Source organism: Callithrix jacchus, chromosome 11, assembly GCF_049354715.1.
Source record: "Callithrix jacchus isolate 240 chromosome 11, calJac240_pri, whole genome shotgun sequence".
Taxonomy (NCBI): domain Eukaryota; kingdom Metazoa; phylum Chordata; class Mammalia; order Primates; family Cebidae; genus Callithrix; species Callithrix jacchus.
The window spans coordinates 108,318,487-108,330,211 of NC_133512.1; the positions used below are offsets into that span (position 1 = coordinate 108,318,487).

The window sequence follows — 11,725 nt, forward strand, 5'->3', positions numbered from 1 at the left end:
AAAATACAAAAATTAGCCAGGTGTGGTGGTGGGTGCCTGTAGTCTTAGCTACTCAGGAGGCTGAGGCAGGAGCATCGCTCGAACCCGGGAGGTGGAGGTTGCAGTGAGTTGAGATCGCACCATTGCACTCCAGCCTGGAGACAGAGTGAGATTCCATCTCAAAAAAAGAAAAAGCGATAGCCTCTTTGAGTTACCCACAACTGAAGTCTGCTCACTGGCCTGCCCCTCTGAAGACCTAACCAGCCCTATAACATTTCCTCTATACAAGGCAAACAGTATTTGTTTTAATATATAGATGTAGGTTTTGTTTTTATTCATAGTTGGTGAGGCCAAAAGATGAGGAGAATTGCCATGGAAAAGATAGTTTATTACAGCTCCCAAGAGAAGGGGGCAAACCATGCTGTGCAGGGCCACATAAGAGAACACCAAGGTCACGGGCAGGAGAGAGACACGAGAGAGAGAGAGAGAGAGAGAGAGAGAGAGAGAGAGAGAGAGAGAGAGAGAGAGAGAGAGAATGGGTGAGTCAGGGTAAGTGGGTTAGGCAGCTTTAGGATTGGCTGGAGTCAAACTCTGTAAAATATCTGAAGAGATTTATTCTGAGCCAAGTATGAATGACCATGGCCAGTGACACAGCCCTCAGGAGGTCCTGAGAACATGTGCCTGAGGTGGTCAGGGTACAGCTTGGTTTTACATATTTTAGGGAGGCACGAGACATCAATGAAATACATGTAAGAAATACATTGGTTTGGTCCAGAAAGGCAGGACAACTCAAAGTGGGGGTTGGGGGGCAGGTACAGTGGGTTTCCAGCTTCCAGGCTGTAAGTAAATTTTAACATTTCTGGTTGACAATTGGTTGAGTTTTTCTAACAACCTGGGATTAATAGAAAAGAAATGTTCAGGTTAAGATAAAAGATGTGGAGACCAGAGTTCCTTCGAAGTTTTTTTTTTTTTTTTTTTTTTAAGACAGAGTTTCGCTCTTGTCACCCAGGGTGGAGTGCAATGGTGCAGTCTTGGCTCACCGCAACCTCCACCTCCCAGGTTCAAGCAGTTCTCCTGCCTCAGCCTCCCAAGTAGTTGGGATGACAAGCGCCTGCCATCAGGCCTGGCTAATTTTTGAATTTTTTTAGTAGAGACGGTGTTTCGCCATGCTGGCCAGGCTGGTCTGTGAACTCCAGCCCTCAGGTGATCTGCCTGCCTCAGCCTCCCAGAGTGCTGGGATTACAGGAATGAGCCACTTTGCCCTGCCCCTTCGAAGTCTTATAGTGGCTGCCCTTAAGACAATAGATGACAGGTGTTTTCTATTCAGACCTTTAAAAGGTGCTAGGGCCTGGAAGAAAAAGATTAGTGATGTTAATAAAGATTCTTTACAGATGCAAATTTCCCCCCACAAAGGACAGCTTTGCAGGGCCATTTCAAGATACGACAAAGAAACATGTTTTGGGGTAAAATACTTGTATTTTCTTCCTTGTCTTGTAATGTTATGCCAGAGTCAGGTTGGAAAGTAAGTCATGATATATAGGGTTAAATAAAACCCATCTGATAATGGTTTGGCTGTGTCCCCACCCAAAGCTCAACTTGAATTGTATCTCCCAGAATTCCCATGTGCTATGGGAGGGACCCGGGGGAGGTAATTGGATCATGGGGCCAGTCTTTCCCTTGCTAGTCTCATGATACTAAGTCTCACGAGATCTGATGGATTTATCAGGAGTTTCCCCTTTTGCTTCCTCATTTTTCTCTTGCCACTGCCATATAAGAAGTGCCTTTTGCCTCCTGCCATGATTCTGAGGCCTCCCCAGCCATGTGGAACTGTAAGTCCAATTAAACCTCTTTTTCTTTCCAGTCTTCGGCATGTCTTTATCGGCTGCGTGAAAATGGGCTAATACAGGTTAAATAAAACCCATCTGATGAGAATTTATAGTTTGTAGGGCATGACTCCCCAGACCCCTTAGATAGGAATTTGGACAAGATACAAAAAATCAGAGCTTAGTCCTCACTAGTTTGAATAACAACTGTTGGCTCTGCGATGTAGCATCTGCCCCAAGCTGTCTGTCCCTTGCTTTGAGATGATTAGGGCAGGGGAATAGTGTCCTACAGTATAAGAGCCCAATAATGTGGCTGGAAGGAGCTGGGGGCTCTGGATTGGTTAGTCTGATGAACGGTGCCTTTGAGGGAATCATTTTTTATCACTTGGAATCCAATAACCCTGAGAGGGGCCGTCCTTCTCTAGTCTCAATGATAAAACTTCAGTTACACAAACTTTTTTTTTTTTTTTTTGGAGTTTAGCTCTTGTTGCTTGCACTACTGGAGTAGTGCAAGCACACAATTTCGGCTCACTGCAACCTCCACCTCCCGAGTTCACGTGATTCTCATGCCCCAGCCTCCCAAGTAGCTAGGATTACTGGTGCCTACCACCACGGCCAACTACCTTGTATTTTTAGTAGAGATGGGATTTCACCACGTGGGCCAGGCTGGTATTGAAATCCTGACCTCAGGGGATCCACCTGCTTTGGCTTCCCAAAGTGTTGGGATTACAGGTATGAGCCACTGCACCTGGGCACAGAAACTAATAAAACACTTGGTTAATGCAATGTTTTAAATACCTCAGTCCTTCCTGGGCAGGGTTTAGCATTAGCTATCTGCCCAAATCCCATAACAGGTGATGTGCTGGTGGTCACTTGGCTGTGGATTTGCTGCCTGGCCATCCTTTCGTATGAGACACCTATAATAATAGCAGATTGGTTGCAAAAATGGCTCAATACCTCTCCCTATATCCACATCCTTTGCAATGTGACTTTGCAGCTCCTCCAATCAAAAGATGGAATCTCTCTCCTTATTCGTTGAATCTGGGCAGGCCACATTTTGACAAACAGAATGCAGGGGAAGAGAAGGTATACCAGTTCTCAGCTCCTTTGAGAACTCAGTGAACATGGAGGCACAGGATACTGTTGACAAAAAGCCTAACTCTGTAAAATACTTGAAGAAATTGATTCTGAGCCAAATGTGAGGATCATGGCTTGTGACACAGCTCCTGGAGGTCCTGAGAACATGTGCCCAAGGTGGTTGTGTTTCAGCTTAATTTTATACATTTTTAGGAGGAAAGCAGTTACAGACAGACATCAACCAATGCGCATAAGGTGTACATTGGTTTGTTTTGGAAAGGTGGTACAACCCAAAGGGGTGGGGAGGGACTTCTGGGTCATAGGTGGTTCTAAAGATTTTCAGATTGGCCATGTTTTTTGGTGGAGGGTTAGGGTCTTGCTGTTTCCCAGGCTGGAGTGCAGTGGTGCAATCATAGCTCACTGCAACCTCTAACTTCTGGGCTCAAGCAATCCTCCTACCTCCTCCACTGGAGTAGCTGGGACTACAGGTATGTGCCACTATGCCTGACTAATTTTTCTTTTTTCTTTTTCTTTTTTTTAGGTAGAGATGAGATCTCACTATGTTGCCCAGGATTGTCTTGAACTCCTGGATTCAAGTGGATCCTCCTGCCTTGGCCTCTCAAACTGCTGAGATTACAGATGTAAGCCTGTAAGATTTGGCCCTGCTTGGCAGTTAGTTGAAAGAGTTATTATCTAAAATACTGGAATCAGTAGAAAGAATTGTTCAGGTTAAGATAAGGAACTATGGAGAACAAGTTCTTATTATGTAGTTAAAGTCTCAGAGGTGGCCACCCTTACAGATAGGCAAATGTTTCCTATTCAGATCTTTAAAAGGCAATAAATAGATGGCAAACGTTTCCTATTCAGATCTTTAAAAAGGGCTAGACTCTAAGCTTATCTCTTCAGTGTCAGAAAAGGCCTGGAGAGAGAAGGGGAGTCTCTACAGAATTTGAATTTTCCCTATAAAAGACAGCCTTGCAAAGCCACTTCAAAATAAGTCAAAGAAATATATTTTGAAGGTTGGGTATTGTGGCTCATTCCTGTAATCCCAGTGCTTTGGAAGGCCAAAGTGGATGGATCACTTGAGGTTAGGAGTTCAAGACCAGCCTGGCCAACATGGTGAAATCCCGTCTCTCCTAAAAATACAAAAATTAGCCAGGTGTGGTGGCACACACTCGTAATCCTAGCTACTGGGGAGGCTGAGTCAAAAGAATTGCTTGAACCTGGGAGGTGGAGGTTGCAGTGAGCTCAGATCATACCACTATACTCCAGGCTGGGCAGCAGAGAGAGACTCCATCTCAAAAACCAAACCAAAAAAACAAAACAAAACATATATATATATATACACACACATATATATAGAGAGAGAGACAGAGAGAAAAAATAATTTCAGGGGCTGCTGGCTGGCTGTCATATGATTATGATAGAGTCAGGTTGGAATTTGGTATCTTATTGCTACAGAGTCTGTTTTGTCAGCCTTAAGATCTCTGTTTTAATGTTAATGCTGGTCAGCTGTGCCTGAATTCCAAAGGGAGGAGGGTATACTGAGCCACCACACCCCCTTATTTACCATCATGGCATGAACTAGTTTTTCAGGTTTGCTTTGGAATCCCCTTGGCTGATAGAAGGGATTAATCATTCAGTCAGTTGGGTGGGTGGGGGGGGGGTTAACCTTTTTGTTGTTGTTGTTTACAGTATATACAAGGTCACTTCATGTGTGATAGAGATGGGCTTTGAACACAGCAATCTAACTTCAGTGCCTGCTTTCTTCACTACTCTCTTTTTCTGCCATTCCCCTATTGCCAGTGAGACCTAAGGTTCAGTCACTCTCAACAGGCTCCAATTCCATTTCTTTGCCTGTCTGCCCTATGCCAAGTACCTAGTCCCAAGATAAGATTATGTTAGTATCATTACCCATCTAACCCAGTCCATAGACCCTTCTAGAGGTTTCCATATTCCTTTTTCAGAGAAGCAGATAGTTCAAGTACATGTTTAAAAGTCTCTTCTGGTGCAATACTTTATCTTAAGACAATGTAAAAATTCTGTTAACTCTTCAAACTGTGTCACCCATTAGTTTTAGCATCTATTGATGATTCCTGCCAGAATCAGATATTATCATGTTGACTACCAAATGGTAATTTGTCAATTCCGTAATGTATTCTTCTTTTATTGGTTGGCTTTCTACTATAAGAGAATAATTTTCCCTTTTTATTTAATATCAGTGTAGACTCATGGATTCCTTATTCAATGGTTATAACCCTTTACTTTTGTATAGGAAAGGGGTTCTGATCCAGACCCCTTGAGAGAGTTCTTGGATCTCATGCAAGAAAGAATTCAGAGTGAGTCCATACAGTAAAATGAAAGCAAATTTATCAAGAAAGTAGTGCCGGGCATGGTGGCTCACGGCTGTAGTCCCAGCACTTTGGGAGGCTGAGGTGGGTGGATCATGAGGTCAGGAGTTCGAGAACAGCCTGGTTAAGATGTTGAAACCCCATCTCTACTAAAAATACAAAAAAATTAGCTGGGCATGGTGGCACACACCTGTAATCCCAGCTACTCAGGAGGCTGAGGCAAGAGAATTGCTTTAACCTGGGAGGTGGAGGGTGCAGTGAGCAGAGATCGCACCATTGCACTCCAGCTTGGGTGACAGAGTGAGACTCTGTCTCAAAAAAAAAAAAAGTAAAGGAACAAAAGAATGGCTACTCCATAGACAGAGCTGTCCTAAGGCTTGCTGGTTGCCATGGCAACATCAGGAAGTTACCCTATATGGTCTAAAAAGGGAAAGCATGGATAATCTACCCCTTGTTTAGCATGTAATCAAGAAATAACCATAAAAATTGGCAACCCAGACCTACTGGGCTGAGAATGCATTCTCAGCCCAGTAGGTCTCAGCCCCATTTTACCCAGTTTCTATTCAAGATGGAATTGCTCTGGTTCACACACCTCTGACATTTCCCCTCTCCACTTTGTAAGAGAACTTTTAATCCTAAGAGTTGCAGAGGGATGGAGATCCATCATCTTAATGTCTTCAGACTGAATAGGGATGATGACATTTCTGCCTAACTATTATGGTCTCTTGTATTTGGGGTAGAGAGGAGCTCAGTCAGAAAGGATCAGTATGGTGAGAGCCATTCATAACTTTTGAGTTCTCACAGGAGGTGATATCTGGAAGATTAATAAGAGTTCAGTTTAAGAAAACATTCAGTAAGCTTGTCCTGCATTTCTACACAAAGAGTACAATGGCAAAATATTCCCCAAGAGTTAAGTAAAATAATCCCAAGTAAATTAAATTAGAAGGCTTTCCATGAACTGGGCAACTATTGGAACCAAGCTGATATAGGATTGCTAGCTAATTCCAATATGTGTCCAGAATTAGAATATTGATTCAGATTTTTACTTTACCCATCCTCTTGTTTCTTCTGAGCAGCCAGAGATAACTGGTTGGTTCACAGGAATAAGCAAGGTAAGCCTAAATTGCAGAAACAAACTTAAAACAATGGATGAGACTAGAATTTAATAACAAGTATACCACAGTTCTTGAAACAGGACTTTTCTCTCTCCAGTTTCCCATTTTTACTAAAGACAAATTACAGCAAGACTGATTTGTTTTATTATACTTGGCCTGATGTGTATAAAGTATAGCAAGAGTATTTTTCACATAAGGTCTTTTTAAATTGGCTTTGATGGAACTCTGTTATACAGAAGGAATCTCAGATAAGGCTTTTTAAAAGCTGAGCTCAGCCATGGGTGTGTACCCTCAAATACCTATGAGTTGAGTAAATTCCTCTCCTTTGAGGTCCCAAAATAACTTGGGGCTCCTGGATCTGTGAGGAAGTGACATTCTTTACTTACCACAGTCCCTGTAGAAGCCCTGTACAGGGACTGTGGAGGCAAGGTATGAGGCCAGTTCCCCAAGGGGCTTTTATTGGCTCTGTAAGTCAAGTTTAATTTCTTAAAGGGAAGCACATCATTCCAGTCAAAGCCTTGTATCAGTTATTTCAATTGTGTCCTGTTACAAAAGAAAACAGATTCTTATGCAAATAACTTATGCAAATAACTATTACCATAAGTTAAGAATACTCACAAATAGTTTCTAAATTCTGGAGAAATTAGGTAGAGAGAAATAAATATGCTCCAAATTTTGTTCATAGGAGTATGCTTTACTCAATTGCTAAAAGCTGTAAATAGCTCAAAAGAAGAGTTTTGTTGACTCTGAAAAGCAAAGCAAAGGATCAGCAATGTTTTAAGCAACGTTAAAAAGATTACTTCAGTTTTTTTTTATTGGTTCAGTTAGTTTAGTTAACTCCTGTCTTGCTTGATATTCATGAACATTTTAGCTCTCTATGAGAGTTCTGAAAATTGTTTCCTCTATTCTAATGTCACAATTTCCAAAGTTATTAGCAACCTGCTTTCAAGAAAACCTGTTAGAGTCCAATAGCCAATTATAAACCACCTTCTAAAGAGGATTAAAACAGGACAACAATTGTTTGTGGATGACAACATGTTTTAGGACAGCCACATTCAAAAACAAAATTGATGAAGAAATTTTATTACCTCTGTCATACAATCACACAATGATTTTTTGTAACAATTATACTTATTAACAACATACAATAAGTCATATCAGAATTATAGGAGTTTTCTATAATTTTGGAACATATACTAATACATTTATGCAAATACAGCCCAAAGAAAGCCAAACACCATTTCATATTTGATAATGCTTCCTGTATAATTTTTATACCAAAGAAGCCAAATGTCACTATTGCATTAGTGCACTGTTGATGTCAAACTCAATTCTTAATGAAACCTCATAGACAAATGTATTCAATCTTAATCAGTTTGATGATAATGGTTCCAAGGTAAGATTTTAATAAACCTTTTATAACCTTTTATGGATTTTTACAATATCAGTTTGATGATAATGGTTCCAAGGTAAGATTTTCATAAACCTTTTATAACACTTTATAAATTTTTGTTAAAGAGCAGATCATAAGCAGGTTTTTGCGCTAAGAAAAGCCTGTTGTGCTTTTATTCCAATGTTCAATTTATGAAAAACTAAGTGATACCCCTTTAATTTAAGCCAATATCTTCACACACAGAATTTCTTTTACAAGATTAATTTTTCACAAACTTTTCACAACTTGTTTAAGCCTTTAGATTTTTCCTAACTTAAAACAATCCTTTAACCCTTTTAATCTAGGCAAGAAAAAAATTCCCATGACTTTTTATAATCTTTTGCCAAAAACACATTTCACTTTCTTTATGCATCTTGTACATAAAAGTGTTTCTTCAGTAGTCTCAATTACATGTTGTAATGTTTACCCTTAGTGACTTTTACTTTTGGTAACAAACCTTGGTAAGTAGCAATTTTAATTGTGCACTACCTGTGGAGCCTAACATAGGACACACCAGGCAGAAATGCAGATAAGAGGTGATGCCAGCATAGCTAGGGGGCTTGGCTAACTCTACATGCCCTAGGCCTTATCTAGAATCTAAAGCTCAAAAGTTAAAAAAGCAGTTTATGACCTTAAAAGCATTTAGCAAACTTAATGTCTGACCTGGATAATTTAGACCAAATGTTTGCATTTTTAAGATATTTTAATTTTACCAATAATTTTTAAAATTATCTTTATTTCCCAAAGATTACTTGTCACATGAACTAAAAGGCATTATGCTTTTTAGTTTTCTGATAAAACATTTGATTTAAGCGCTTATTATTATTAAACCAGTTAGTTAAAGCTCTTTTATATTACACACACCACATATATAAATACACAGACAGACAGAAGATAAAGGATCATTCTGTAAGCTGGGAATTGAACCCTAAGCCTGGGCCACCATTATGAAAAGTGAAAGCATGGCCACATGGGTCCAAGGTCAAGCTCCCAAGGATGTACAAGACAAGAAGGAAACCTCATCCAGTTTTTTTTCAGGGACCTGCAGCAAAGTTGGCAACTGGCCAGTTTGCTGGGCCATCTTGAAAACAGGGCTTAAAGCTGTCCTAAGCCAGTGTTCTATCCTAAGGTACCCCTCTTTATAACAGAACAATACAGAAAAGACACACAACACGTTCGCTGTGGCTTACGACTAGCATCATAAATCCTTTTGGTTTTCACCAATCAAAACTTTACAGAGGGGATAAACAGTATTTTTGTTTTTATTTTTTTAACCATTTAATCAACCAGTGTGCACAGAGCGAGAGAAAGAGAGAGGAAAGCATTGCCTGAGGCAGGGTGGGAAAGGCTAGGTGCTCAAAGAAGCCAGAGAAAGACCCACCCATTGCAGTGACACTGAAAAGTTCAGGCGGCTGCTTGTAGGCAGTGAGGGATCTTTTCCAGCAGTCCTGCCGGCTCTCAAGTTCCCGCGCTTAGGCAAGAAAAAGCTCCCCATGTCCCACGATCCTGTACATGCCTATCCTGTCACTCACAGCCATTTGCAAAGGGAACAAGGCAGATTAATCCAAGGAGAATAGCAGTTAACATCCAGTAGTGCCAAACCCATTCTTAGCCAAAAGGGACTTTACCTACTCAGAGGGGTTTCTAACCCTCTAAATCTTAGAAGGGACTCTAATCCTCCTAAGTTGGGCCTCTAACGTAAGGTCAGTCAAGCATCCTTGCCTTTTTTTTTTTTTTTTTTTTAGATGGAGTTTCGCTCTTGTTCCCTAGGCTGGAGTGCAATGGCGCAATCTCTGCTCACGGCAACCTTGGCCTCCTGGGTTCAAGCAATTCTCCTGCCTTAGCCTCCTGAGTAGCTGGGACTACAGGCCTGTGCCACCATGCCCAGCTAATTTTTTTTGGTATTTTTGGTAGAGACGGGGTTTCACCATGTTGACCAGGATGGTCTTGATCTCTTGACCTCGTGATCCACCCCCCTTGGCCTCCCAAAGTGCTGGGATTATAGCATCCTTGCCTTTTATTGAGAGGAGGCTTTAACCCTCTCTGTCTTAGGAGACACTTTAACTCCCCTAAGTAGTGCCTCTAACCCAATCCCATCCTTTATCCAGGTACCCCACCGCTTATCCAAAGTTGTCCAATCAGTGTTGTAGTGTATTTCCTTTGTGTCAGGGAGTTATCTTCAGTATTGTCCCCTCAGGGTTCACCAGAAAGGTGTGACTGGACCCCACCGCTTACCCAAAGTTAGCCATTGGGCTGGGGGTTTCCATACTATAGTTGCTTCCGTGGTCACCAGAAAGATGTTATAGGACCCCAAGACTTACCTGCAGTTAGCCTTTGGATCAGGGATTTCTGTACTATAGTTCTTTTGTGGTCGCCAGAACAGTGTTACAGGAAAGGGATCCTGATCCAGATTCCTAGAGAGGGTTCTTGGATCTCACACAAGAAGGAGTTTAGGTTAAGTTCGTAAAGTGAAAACAAGTTTATTAAGAAAGTAAAGAAACAAAAGAATGGCTAATCCATAGACAGAGCAGCTCCGAGGGCTGCTGTTTGCTCATTTTTTATGGTTATTTCTTGATCACATGCTAAACAAGGGGTGGATTATTCATGCATCCCCTTTTTTAGGCCATATAGGGTAACTTCCTGACATTGGCATGGCGTTTGTAAACTGTCATGGTGCTGGTGAGAGTGTAGCAGTGAGGATGACCGAGGTCACTCTTGTTGCCATCTTGGTTTTGCTGGGTTTTGGCTTCTTTATTACAAACTGTTTTATCAATAAAGTCTTTATGACCTGTATTTTGTGCCGACCTCCTATGGGAATGCCTTAATGGTCTGAGGATGCAGCCTGGAGGTCTCACTATCATTTTACCCAGCTCCTATTCAAGATGGAGTTTCTCTGGTTCACACGCCTCTCACGCTATCACTGTTTTTTTGATGTATAGATTTTCTTATTTTGTCTAGTGGGAGTCTCTCCAAGCTAGCTCCTGCGTCCTTTTGACAGGTCTCCATCATTCTTTGAGCATGTCCTTACTTCTTGACATGAGATGTTTCAGGCTCACCAGTTCTGGAATGAATTTTTTCTTAAAAACTACGAAATACTACTGTCCCCGAACTCAGCCCCGCCCTACTACCTTGTTTTCTTTTTGTAGAGAATGGTAATTTTTTTTTTTTGAGACAAGGTCTCTTTCTGTCAGCCAGGCTGCAGTACAGGGATGTGATTATGGCTCATTGCAGCCCTGACCTCCTAGGCTCAAGTGATCCTCCCATCTCAGCCTCCCAAGTAGCTGGGACCGCAGGTGCTTGCCACCACGCCTGGCTAATTTTTGTACTTCTTGTAGAGATGAAGTTTCATCATGTTGTCCAGACTGGTCTATAACTCCTGGACTCAAGCAGTCTGCCTGCCTTGGCCACCCAAAGTGCTCAGATTTACTTGTTTCCTTTTTTTTTTTTTTTCCTTTTTATTTATTTATTAAAATAGAGACAGGATTTCACCATGTGCCCAGGCTGGTCTCAAACTCCTGGGCTCAAGCCATCCTCCCGCCTTGGCCTCCCAACGCATTGAGATTGTGTAAAGGCATGGGCCAGCATGTCTGGCCATACTTTCTTTTCACTTAACAATTTATTCTGCAAATCATTCCACGTGAGTTCATAAAGCAACTAGAATAAAGAATAAGCTTCCACCACCGTGGCCATTGGAGAGCAGCAGCCATGGCTCTTTGCTACCCTGTGGCAGTGGGCCTCAACAAGGGCCACAAGGTAACCAAGAACGCCAGCAAGCCCAGCCACAGTCACTGCCATGGCCGTCCGACCAAACACATCAAGTTCGTGCAGGACATGAGCCGGGAGGTGTATGGCATCACCCCGTATGAGCGGCATGCCATGGAGTTACTGAAGGTCTCCAAGGACAAACGGGCTCTGAAGTTCATCAAGAAAAGGGTGGGGAGGAGCTGA

At 41.9% G+C, this 11,725-nt stretch overlaps 1 pseudogene; it reads left to right on the forward strand.

Moving 5' to 3' along the window:
* The first annotated feature begins 11,482 nt into the window (after positions 1-11,482).
* On the forward strand, positions 11,483-11,725 carry LOC118143769 (large ribosomal subunit protein eL36 pseudogene; annotated as a pseudogene).